This window comes from Dendrobates tinctorius, unplaced genomic scaffold, assembly GCF_039654945.1.
Source record: "Dendrobates tinctorius isolate UK_male_01 unplaced genomic scaffold, ASM3965494v1 ptg000174l, whole genome shotgun sequence".
In the NCBI taxonomy this organism is placed as follows: domain Eukaryota; kingdom Metazoa; phylum Chordata; class Amphibia; order Anura; family Dendrobatidae; genus Dendrobates; species Dendrobates tinctorius.
In genome coordinates this window covers 3854259-3867138 of record NW_027361841.1, presented here as the reverse complement: position 1 = coordinate 3867138, position 12880 = coordinate 3854259, and the positions used below count along the sequence as shown (strand labels likewise).

The 12880-nt window shown below is 45.3% G+C and overlaps 1 protein-coding gene across 2 annotated transcripts in view; it reads left to right on the top strand.

Moving 5' to 3' along the window:
- The window catches only part of FAM107B (family with sequence similarity 107 member B), a 211405-nt gene that overhangs the window by 142484 nt on the left and 56041 nt on the right, over nt 1–12880 (top strand). The window lies entirely within an intron of this gene.

Sequence of the window (12880 nt, the reverse complement as noted above, 5' to 3'; positions counted from 1 at the left end):
TTGCGCCAAGTTCACCCCCCAGTTTGTCTAGAGCGTGTCGGGGTTATCAGAACCCACCGGTGGCTCAATATGCACATTAGTCAGTCCTGAGTGGGAACCCACCGGTGGCTCAATATGCACATTAGCCAGTCCTGAGTGGGAACCCACCGGTGGCTCAATATGCACATTAGCCAGTCCTGAGTGGGAACCCACCGGTGGCTCAATATGCACATTAGCCAGTCCTGAGTGGGAACCCACCGGTGGCTCAATATGCACATTAGCCAGTCCTGAGTGGGAACCCACCGGTGGCTCAATATGCACATTAGCCAGTCCTGAGTGGGAACCCACCGGTGGCTCAATATGCACATTAGTCAGTCCTGAGTGGGAACCCACCGGTGGCTCAATATGCACATTAGTCAGTCCTGAGTGGGAACCCACCGGTGGCTCAATGTGCACATTAGTCAGTCCTGAGTGGGAACCCACCGGTGGCTCAATGTGCACATTAGTCAGTCCTGAGTGGGAACCCACCGGTGGCTCAATATGCACATTAGCCAGTCCTGAGTGGGAACCCACCGGTGGCTCAATGTGCACATTAGTCAGTCCTGAGTGGGAACCCACCGGTGGCTCAATGTGCACATTAGTCAGTCCTGAGTGGGAACCCACCACCCCCTAATCACTGACCACTCTGGTATTGAACATGGAGTGACGCTGGGATAAGCCGTCCTGTAATCGGTGCCCCTACACCGCCGCGCCTTGACTTGTCTGCAGGTCCTGACATGACCGTACGTAGCGGGCTTGTCCTAGAATCCACCCTTATCACCTGTCTGCAGGCCCCAATTCATCACCGCTTTCCTCTGATGGTCGTGAAATACTTGAAAAAGTTTCACAATTTTTTCTTATGCTGCGCAAGGTTACGCAAAAACTTTGCAATTTTCCTCTGTCACAATGGGTGGGACGGCGCGTGGCGACCCCCTCTCTTCTAATTCATGACTAGCTGTGGCGAGCCGCACGTTACTTATCTTTTAGATGCCACCAATACGTTAACAGACGTGTGTCCCTTTTACGGGTGCCACATCTGTAGGATTGTTGGGGCCCGCGCTGATTAGACACCTACTGATCCAGAGAACGGGGCGCAAAATTCACAGCCGCCCCATTAACCCTTTATTATTTCTATAGACAGTTAAGGTGCAGGAGTTATTGTCATCATCTCAAATGGCTCATGTTGGAAAGTGCAAAGACAAGCAACCTTGCAAATTACGTGTTAGCAAAAATACTCTGCTCTCAAATATAGAGTATTTTTTTAAAAAATTGCATTGCTTTTTTGTGCTTTCTAAAAGAGCTTGTAAGCGCTTCTCAGAAACTGGCTGGATTGCTCAAGCACACTGTTAGCTCCGGGTCCTGACCATCTTAATGGCCTCTGCATTCCTAAAATGCCGCCTTATGTTGCAGGTCGGTGGCACAGTGGTCTGCGTCGTCAGGCAAGCAGAAGGGCGCCGCCAACGGGAAGCTGGGAAACGCTGTGCTCCGGAGAGAGAACCTAGTACGGATCAGAAAATAAACTGAATTGGAGAACGCAGACAGACGGTTGTTGCGTGACGGCTGCCATTTCCTTCATTGCGCCACTGTTGCATGGCTGGCACCAGGCTGTACCGTGGCTAGGTCTTTCGGAGCCACTTTTCATCGCTTGTCGCCAGCTTGTAACTTTTTGGGATATTTTCGGTCAAGGTGTATTACTGTATCTTCCACTTTCAGTTTTTATTCTATATGGCTATGTTCCCACTATCAGTATTTGGGGAGTATTTCTGCACCTGTTATGTAAACTAGGTTGCTTGCATTTTTTTCACTTTTTTATTGCATTTTTTAATTGCTGATTTGTGTTTTTGGTGTCTCATGCGTTGTATAAAGCTGCGTTGTTTTCGATATTTCTTGGCATTTGGCGTTGACAAAACATTATTGATACAGACGTGTGCAGATTACATGCGTTCTTGGCGCGTTTCCACAGCACAAATTCCCTGAAAACATATCTGCGTTTTTTATCTGCGGATTTTTCACATCTAATACAATTCTGTAAGGAAGATCTGCACTTAAAACTCTGGCTACCCACAAGAGAAATTAACGTTGCGGATTTGAAATGCGCACCCCAGGTCAGTCTGCTGTTAGAAAGAATTACAGTGGGAATGAAAGTGAAAAACTCACTAGCAGCTCATCATGGGAACATGGCCTAAAACCTTTTGAACCCAGTATCTTCTAGAAGGAAGACGCTTTAAAGAGGACCTGTCACCCAGTCAAATGTAACCAGTTTTTCCTCCTGGTTCCTACATAGAGACGTTTTCAAATTGCCTTTTCAGAGAGGAAGAGGACTTGAACTCTATAGCGCCACCTGTTGGAGCAGCGATCCTACAAGTCACGATTGATCCTTTAATGAATCTTACAATATGACTTGGGGTAAAAGCCAAATCAGAACTCCATTTGCAGACACGGTGTTTCGGCGTCAGATATTCTCTTCTTGGCTATGACAGTGACGACCTCTGGCTTAGGCCAGGGTCAGACTTGCGAGAAACTCGCACGTGTCTCGCACATCAATACCCGGCACTGCCGCTGGCACTCGGGATCGGAGTGTGCGGCTGCATGTATTTCTATGCGAGTGCCGGCGGCAGTACCGGGTATTGAGACGCGACACTCCTACAAGTTCTCGCAAGTGTGACCTCCCGGCCTTATATGGAAATAATTCCCCTTACACATTAGAAGAGCTGGAAAGTCATGAAACCTTGCAAATCACTTTATTAGGTTGTCTTCATTTTTGTTTAAAAAAACAATCCTGTGAGTGGCTGCCGAACCTCTGCTTTTCCCCAGTCTATTTGCCCGTCCTCAAGTACATTGAAAACAGTATTTACTAATTTGGAGTACAGATGATGGCAGTGATGGGGTCAACTGCACACCTGTGTCTCACTAACTCTGGGGATAACCCGCCGATCCCTGAGATTGTTCTGCTAAGGTCGGGGTCACAGGTCCATAATGCGAGAGAATCTTGCCTACTATGCTGATGATACTCGGGAGTTTGATCCGAATGTGACCTAACCATGCTCCGACTCTCTCGCATTATAGAATCGCATCACAGGTACGGAGAAAGAAATTTCTCCATTTTCTCTGTCTGCAGATGTCGGTCTGCACTCGTATGACATCCAAGTGCAGTCTGATGTTCCACACAAACCCATAGACTTGTATGGGTGTGTGATCCAATTATCAGATCCACTGGCAACATGCGGAGACTGTTTTCTCATACTGAATCAGCATGCGAAAAGTATAACACTGCAACCCCCCCCACCACCACCACCAAAAAACCCAAGAAACCTTTATAGCCCTCATGTTATATTGACCTTGCAACCTGTCATCCGGTCCTCTACCTCTTCTTTTCTCCTTCCCGCGTCGCATGCGTCCTCCTCACTTCTGGTCCTGGCTTCCAGAACGTCTAGACCTTCTGAGGTCAGTGCACTCCGTGCTGTCACTCACGTGACTTGCATTTTGATGCGGCGAGGTTTGTCACGATAGCATCGTGTGTAGGGTGTTCAGAGGGCTAGTCCTGGTGAAGAGGATACCCATGACATGGTGAGGAGCAAAGGGTCACGTAGGCCTGGACATCTTGTCTGTAGGACAGGTAAGCTATGAGGACTGTCATGTCCTATGCTTCTTATGCTCTGGGGTCTTGGAAGACCCCAGCACGTATCAAGGAACCTTCAATTGGTGTCAATTAACTTTGCGGCTAATCGAATCACACGGTGTAATCGATTTGCCGAATTGGAATCTCTGCGTATCAGCCCCTTCCTACTGCAGGTTCATTAGGATCTCCGTGTTTTACCAGAGTTTAGGAAATCTTTCTACCTGTTACTGCCATTGTACAAGGTGGTCAGAGCTCGGGCATGGTAACGTCAGCGCCCCGTCCCGGGACATCGCCCATGACCCGTCTGGCTCGTCCGCACTTGTTCCGTAGTGTTTCTAGCCTCTTCAGCACTAATACTGATTGACACCCCTTATGGGTTCAGTAATGTGGATGACGGTCGGAGTTTTGCTTTTGTCCTTTTTCCCCTAATAACGTCATATTAGCAGCAGGTTAGCAGTTCACATTCCATGTGACGTTTTGGCCAGGGATGGGCGATGCATCCCTCCTTGTCAGGGAAGGTCTCTAATAATTACTGTATATATACGGTATTCTTAAGAGTTTTTCGTATTTTTGCAGCTAAATGCTATCTATAACCTGCGTATGTATATAAAGGCAGCTATGCTTTTATACTTTTCTTACATGGTGTAGCTCCTATGAGGGTCTTCTTAAACCTCCAGGCCCCGTGACATTACATACTAGTGGGGGTTTCAGGACCCGACCCCCCTTTTAGAAACCAGACTTTTTAGTGGCAATAATAACACATTTCCCATATATTACAGACCTAATCATCACGGTCACCACAGGGGCTCACAATCTAAATTTCCGTGAGGGTGTGAGGAAGCCCCTACAAACATGGAGAACATACAAACTCCTCGGTGGGACTTTTTTGTGCTATTGGACACAGCGCCTTTAAATCCCCACGGTCTCCAAAATTATGTATAAACTAGTAATGAAACCCTGTGAATATAGTTGGCGCCTTGCCCTAGTTTGTGGCTGCCATGGAGTGGAGTTTCGGAGTCTCTGGGCTTGGATTAGCTTGCAGTATTGCTGTCAGTACTAGTTTTTACCGCCCTGCGAATTATGCAGTGCACCAATTAGTGCCCCCCTGACTGACACTAGAATAGGACATATATTAGTGGGTATTTTTATTAACCATGCCTTCAAAAATTCTATAAATCAGTGGCTACAGCCCCAAACGTAATGCTTCCATAGAAGAGACAGTAACTGTAGCCCCACAAAAATGTCGCTTTTATTGATATGTTCATACAGTGTTTGTCACTTTTGCCCATTAAATAGTGCACTGCTGAAAGAGAACTTTGCTACCTCATCTGACAACCTGATGCAGAGGCCCTGATTACAGTGTCGCTTACTGCAGTTTTCATAAAATCACAGTTTTATCTACTACAGAACTACCTGTCCTCTGAACGTGGAGTTCTGTATAACTCCTCCCATGCCACTAATTGACAGCTTTCTGCCTATGCAGGGTTATACAGAGCTCATTAATATGGAGAGCTATATGGCCGCAGGTTTACTAGTCTCTTTCTGATAAAACAGTGATTGTGTAAACTCCACCAAGCAGCCCAGTAAGTGAGACATCGCTGGAATCAGAGTCTCTGTCTCTACATTACGCTGCTCCCAGACTAGCTGGCATGGACTTGATGAGCGATTGTGCTCTGATCAGGTATTATCAGAGCACACTCTTATTAGCACATGAGCACTCTTGAATACTATATCCTATACTCTATTAGCACATGAGCATGCCCGGATAACACCTGATCAGAGCACACTCGCTCATCACTGGTGACAACCAACAAGTTCCATTTAGTTGTAGTCTAACTTTCCGTAAATGCTTATTTCCCACCTTTGACTGAATTAAAGAATGGTTAAAAGGTGTACCAAGTGGTACAGAACCGGGAAAAAGGCATCTCCCTGGTTAAGGGATCTTCTAAACCCGACCTCGCCTTTCAACCACGTATATATTTTAAAAAATCTATTTATAAATGTAATTTTCCTATATGATCTCCAAGTAAAATAGGTTTTTTATATTGCTGCAAATTTCTAATGCTTAAAAAATCAATTCTGACTGTCAAAGTGAGTAAATCAGAGGGTAAAGAGATTGCAAATGATGGCATTTCTGCATGATAATCTAATTATGAGATTGATTCCTTGGCACGTAGGCCTGCATGCATATATATCCATACTGCTTAGCTCAGGCACAGATATGGCGCACTAGCGAGCCATTTCATACAAGGTGTGTCGGTAACAAAAAAAAGAGAAAAGACCACCTCACTGCCGTGGACATCAAATGGTTAAGGATATAGAGGAGATCCAGCACAAGGAGTAAAAACAAATTCCAGACTACAAAAGTACATTACAATAGTGATAACATCAGAAAACCCGCACTGATCAGCCAGGAGCACCGACGCGTTCCTGGTACATATAACACCCTTCCCCAGAAACGTGTCGGTGCTCCTGGCTGTTCAGTGCGGGTTTTTTTTCCTGATGTTGTCACACACTTCAATAGTCTGGAATTTTTGACTTGGTCTTGAGCTGCATCGCCTCTATGTCCGCAATGTATGGTGGTCTCTGAGTCGGGAGGACTACATATTCCAGCATGTCCAGTATTGCCACATCAGCCCTAGTCACAGGTTGTTGTGAGCCGGTGCTTTGTACAGTCAGTTTATGGAAATTTGTTATGAGGTTTCCATTCAAGCATAAAATCTCATCTGTTCTTCAAAGTAGTAAATGGCATTTCCAGGCCGGAGTTTGCTCAGCCTCCAAGGTGCCAGCGCTGCAGTGGAAACTTCACATAAGCTTCAAGCGTCGTCCAGATCATGTTTATTTCCATTATTCCTGTTTTCGTGGAGACTTTATGAGACGTATTGATACAAGCGTATCCCATTGTGTAGAGTACAAGCACTGTGTACTAGATGGGATGTCTGACACAGCAGCGGTGACTGCAGCCATGGTGTCTGATCTGTGCCGGTCTCAGCTCAGGGCTCATTGCATTGGAGTCTTGGGGTATGTGCACGCGTTGCGGATTCGTCTGCCGATTTTTCCTCGCAGAATCTGCAGGTCAAAATGCCTGCGTTTTACCTGCGGATTTAGTGCGGATTTGCCCTGCATTTTTACAGCTGCGGATTCCTGTAATGGAATGGGTGTAAAACACTGCGGAATCCGCACAAAGAATTGACATGCTGCGGAAACGAAACCGCTGCATTTCCACACGTAATTTTCCGCATTATGTGCACAGCGGTTTTTGTTTTCCATAGGATAACATGGTAATATACATCCCTTGGAAAACTGCTGCGGATCCACAGGGCGAAATCCGCTGCGGATCTGCAGACGAATCCACCACTTGTGCACATACCCTTAAAGGTAAACTTGTCAGGTGATTCATTGCTGCCCATAGTTCTGGCCGAGGAATCTGAGAAAGGCGGCACCACCATTGCAGGCATCTATGTCACATCTATACACCACCGTTGGTAAGTTTTTATCAATCTGTTTCTTGTTAAGGAGAACCTTTTGCCAATTTGGGGCGGCCTTTTTTTAATAAGAGTGGACAGCCCCAGAATGGTGATTTTTCTAAATATGTTATTGACAAAAGTGCACAGGACTCTCCCTGATGTCTCCTGAAGGGGCCTGGCTTTGTGGTAAGTCAGGCTGACCTTGTGGGTTGTGGGATACTGCCATGCAGTGCAGGACCTCGCAGCCCTCTGCGGCCGCAATTGTCTAATGTCCCTCTTAATGATGCAGCATGCTGGGTTGGCAAGATATTTGTGCTTTCACTGAGGGAGGTTTGAACCCGCATTTTTGCTAGAAGATTGGGCTTTTTCAGGGAAACATTATGGAGTGTTCACCACACTCTTTTCTTAATAACTTATACTTAGAAAAATTGCCCTTCTGGGGCTGCCGACTGCTTCTGCTTGCATTTCTGGCAATGTGACTCACCTGACAAGTGTCATTTAAAGGGAATTTAGCAGCTTGTTAGAAGGTTTTTGCTACCTCACCTGAGAGCAGCATGATGTAGGGACAGAGTCCCTGATTAAAACTATGTATTACTTAGTTTATTGGGTGCAGCCATTCCGACACAATCAGGTTTTAGATTAGCAATGCAGCAGAGCTGAGAGTGCTTACCCCACCCACACCAGGCTCTGTATGTAAATTGTCTATAGACAGTGAGCTGCTTATCACAGGAGGGGGCGGAGTGGAACAGGAGCCCATGTGCCAGCTATCTCACCTCAAGCTGTCCTCAGATTACATAGCAAAAACCTGCTGACAGATTCCTTTTTAAAGGGATTATCAAGGCTTAAAAAAAAAATTGCTTTTTTCCCCCAGTCCTGAGGTTCAAAGAGATGACTGGAAACTTGTCTGTTTATGAAACTGTCTCTGTTGGCCATAGGAACCGCTCATAGTGTACTGTCATTTTATGGCCCATTCACATTAATAGAGCCAAGCTTCAATACCAGGCACAACCTATAAGCAAATATGTTGATGTTTAACATGTTTGGTTAAATTAAAATGCTAGTGAAAATGATCAATAGCTGTCAATTACAGCACAGTTAGCGTTTTCTTCTGTTCTGGTTGCTGCTGATAACAAAGGCAATATTTGATCAATTATGTATCAAAGGAAATTAGTTTTTGCCCATAGCAACCTTTGAGATCCTAAGTATCACTTTCAGACGAAAATGAGCTTTGGGTTACTTTTCCATTTACTTTGCACCAGTTTTTATACATTTTCCCCTTTGATAATTTGTCTCTTCAGAGAAGAAGGGGCCTAAACTCTATCTAGTGCCACCTATTGGAGGTAGCAATCCTAAAAGTCAATGTAGACCCAGAAACGAGCCTTGTCACATGACTTAGGATAAAAGCCAAACCGGAATTTCAATTTGCAGACACTGTGTTTCGGGGTACTGCCCCTCATCAGTGCAAAGTATGAGATCTGGTTTGGCTGTGAGAGAGGCGTCTGACTGATATCCAAGAAGTATTGTTTCTCCTTGCAGGACCCCATTGATGATAAAACCCTTTTCATATTGCATCTGTCCTCTATCAGATGTACCTTGTATCAGTTCCATGTAGAGTAATTTTTAACTTTTGTGCGGTCAGGCTTTTTAATAGGTAACGGAGCCACAGAGGTCAGTTATGTAATTGTGCAATGTGGTGGTGGTATTATATGATAGGTGTAGACTGTTATAACACGTGAGCACAGTGTATAAAGGAGCCGGGATTGTTCATCCAGAGCAGTAAAATGTATGATTAATTCTGTGACACAGACCTGTCCGTGTGCCATACTGAATGTCAGTCTAGTGCATTGAGTGGAGGCCGAAAAGCAGATTAATGAATTACAGTATCCTGCTGCTCCTATTATACAAACTGATAAAACCGAAAACAAACACATGGCTGTAGGAAGCCATAAATCTACTATGTGAATGTTATTAGTAGGTGTCAATGTGCCTTTTGTTCTTAAGCTCCAGGAAATACCTGGTTCCTTATAGCAGGTCCTAGAGGTGAGGGACCCCTAGACAGTTCACCGTCCGTCACATAGAATAAAGTAGGAAATATTGGGGATAATGTAGCTTCTCATATTATACTATGGATTGCTGCTTAGTGTTGAGAACCCGTGTTTCCTGACCGTCCAGGTCCGAGCACTCCTTTTCTTTAATTAGATATAGATACAAGCATGAATATACGGTAATTATTTTGGACCCCTGTACACCCCAGTGGCTGTCGGACGAGCGCTCCTGTTTTCTCTGAGAAAGTTGATGACTTGTCTCCAGGAGAACAAAGCGATCAGTGGTTCTAAAATCTGAAATGTCCAATCTACATCTCCCCCAACAATCAGTTGGCCAGCAACCCCATACACATGAGGCTTCATTTAGATGGCCATGTGGCATGTACGTGTTGTATCCGTTTTTTTTTTTTTTCCACGGACACAACATGTACCCATTATATTCTATGCTGCTGTTCACATGTTCGTGTTTTTCACGGAACGTGTGTCTGCGCATAACACATGGAGACATGTTGTATTTTTTTTTCCCGGTAGCACAGATAAGGGCCAATACACGTCTATGGGTATGTGAAAAAGACGTACAGATCATGGATGGAAACAGTGTGCTGTAAGTGTTTTACATTGCAAAGTATATTAACAGCTTTGTAATTTTATTAATTTCTTCATCCATCTGTGAAAAACAATCCGTAAACAGGGGGACTCCTCAAAACAAACAAACAAATGTGGGGTACTCAATATAATTAATAACCAGCAAAGGCTAGACAGACAGATGGCCTCCTTCCGAAGTACTGTAAAACCATCAGCTCTCAGCTGCGCCAGAAAAGGTGCATCCGTAAGATGGTGCTTAGCCTCTCTCTTTCCTCTTGCCCTGGTACGTGGGGAGATATTAGGTTTGATGTCGGCTTTGCATTGGCACCTGACACCAATCCCCGAGGTTAGTAATGGAGAGGCATCTATAGGACACCCCCATCACTAACCCCCTAGTCCATAATGTAAATAAAAAAAAAACCTTGAATGAAGTCCTTTATTTAAAATACACTGACATTTTTTATTATTTAACTTTGCTTTTTTTATTTTTATACTCACCTTGTCGCCTAATCCACTGAAGTCCATGCCACCTGTAAAAAAAAAAAAAAAAAAAAAAAAAAAAAAAATAATAAACAACCAATATCTATGACCCCTTCCTGGGCTATTAATATCAGCTCCCAGCTATCTTCCTGTGCTGGTTATTTTAGGAAGACCCTACATCGTTTTTTTTTTGGGGTGGGTCCCCCATTTTAATAACCAGGAAAGGCCAAATATACAGCTGTGAGCTGATATTAATAGCCTGGGAAGGTCCATGTGTATTACCCGCTTTCCTAGCTATATAAACATCAACCCCAGCTGTCTGCTTTCCCTCTGCTGGTTACTAAAATTTCTGAGGACCCCACGACATTTTTTAAGGAAATTAATTTATTCAGTACTGAAATTCCAGTACTGTAAAGCCCCCGTCACACATAGCGATCTCACAAGTTTTGTGACGCAACAGCGATCTCACCAGCAAGATCGCTGTGTGTGACACCTATCAGCGACCGGCCCCCCTGCCGGTATCGCTGATTGTTGTTGGAAAGCCCTTGACATTTTTTTGATCGCTGGTCTCCCGCTGGCCAGCACGCATCGGTGCGTGTGACAGGCGGGAGACCAGCGATCAGCATGCTGGTAACTAAGGTAAACGCAGGGTTTCTAAGCAGCGCGCGGCTCTTAGAAACCCTCTGTGTACCTTAGTTACCAGCGTGCTGATGCAGGGAGCTGGTAACCAAGGTACACATCGGGTTTCTAAGTGACACGCGCTGTTTAGAAACCCAATGTGTACCTTGGTTACCAGCTCCCTGCATCAGCGCGCTGGTAACTAATGTACACAGCGACGCGCCCGCTCGGCATCGCTGGTGCTGATCGCTGGTGAAGCTGCCTGTTTGACAGCTCACCAGCGATTATGTAGTGACACACCAGCGATCCTGACAAGTTGATATCATTGTCGGGATCGCTGGTGAGTCGCTATGTGTGACGGGGCCCTTAGCTACACACGTGAAGCACTGATTTATCTCCCTCATATATTTCTATCTCTGTCTATTGAACAAGTTTTCGCAAAAATGCATATTCGTTATTTACCTGTGGATTTTTCGCACCTAATGTAAGTTTATGGGGAAATCAGCACAGAAAACTTACTGTACCCGCAAGAGAAATTGGCAAGTTGAGGATTTGAAAAACGCACCGCAGGTCCGTTTACGCAGCATAAATAAGAAGCACAGTGGGTGTGAGATTTTTAGAATTCATAGTCACTTTGCTGGGACGCTAAAAGGCTGCGTTTTTGATGCAGGGAAAACATGCAGCATCAAAAAACTTGATAGGGTGCATTTCCACGATGAGCTTTAACAGGTTGCAAGGGCTTTTCAACCAGTAAGACCCTTTTGTAACCACACGTGATTAGGCCCATGACATAGTATGAGATTAGAAACACAGCATGGCTCTATGGGTTTGGTGATGGTCTCGGGAGATATTCTACACTTAAAGGGAATCTGCCACCTATTTTTTCAACTATAAGCTGCCGGCACCGCCATCAGGGGCTTCTCTACAGCACTCTTATGCTGTAGATAAGCCCCCGATGTAACCTGATAGAGAAGAAAAACTAGTTAGATTATACTCGCCCAGGGACGGTCCGGGCCTGGTTTTGGTCCGATGGGTGTCGCAGTCCGGTATGACACATCCCATCTTGTACCGATGTCCTCTTTGCTTCCTGTTGCTGCTCCGGCGCAGGCGCACTGCTCTGTCCTGTTGACGTCTCTGAGCTTTCCCAGCGACTGGAAGCAAAGAAGAGGATGTCATCGCTACAAGATGGGAGGCGTCAGACCGGACCGCGACACCCATCGGACCACCCCTTGGCTACATCGGTGGCTTATCTACAGCATTACAGAATGCTGTAGATAAGTTCCTGATGGCGGTGCCGGCAGCTTATAGTCGAAAAAATAGGGTGACAGATTCCCTTTAAATTAAAATAAAAACAAAGTTAAATAAAGAGCTGAAAATCAGAAATGGTGCTAGATTCTATATTTGTAACTGGAAATTGGGAGCTGGAACCTCTGTTCAGAAGAAAATTGTATGGCATACCCAATCATTGTTCTAGTTACGCAGGAAATTCCTGCAGACACCGATCTCGCTGCTGCAGGCATAGTCCTAGCACTTTGTTGTTCAGTATGGGAAAGTAACTCCTTTAATAACTTCCTAGGTGAAGTTCCCATCCTTTTTGCCTAATGTGCCCAGCCAGGTTTATTAGTTAGGTGGGATTATTGTATTTTATGTCATTTCTCTGTTCAATTCTTGCGCTCGTCTTTCATTCTAGAAACTGGAACATGCTGGCCGCCAGCCTGACCGCACGCCCCATTTAACGCTGATCCCAAGCATGCCATTCTGCGCATATTTGGAAGTATTTTGTGTAGTAGCTGGGTGTGGGAAGTGACCCGTCAGCTGTCTGGCTGCGCGCGCTCCAGCAGGGTGATACCCGTGGTAAATTACACAGCTGTACACAAGCTAATATTCCCCACTAGTGAGTATGTAGACGTCACCTCCTCCTGTGTGATTGATCTGTACCATGAGCGCACAATTTCGGGTTAGCACTGTTTATTGACCGCCGGGTAAACTTGAAATATTTGCTTGACCGGAGTTTCTGGAGACGTTTGCTTGGATGTGAGCGAATAGAA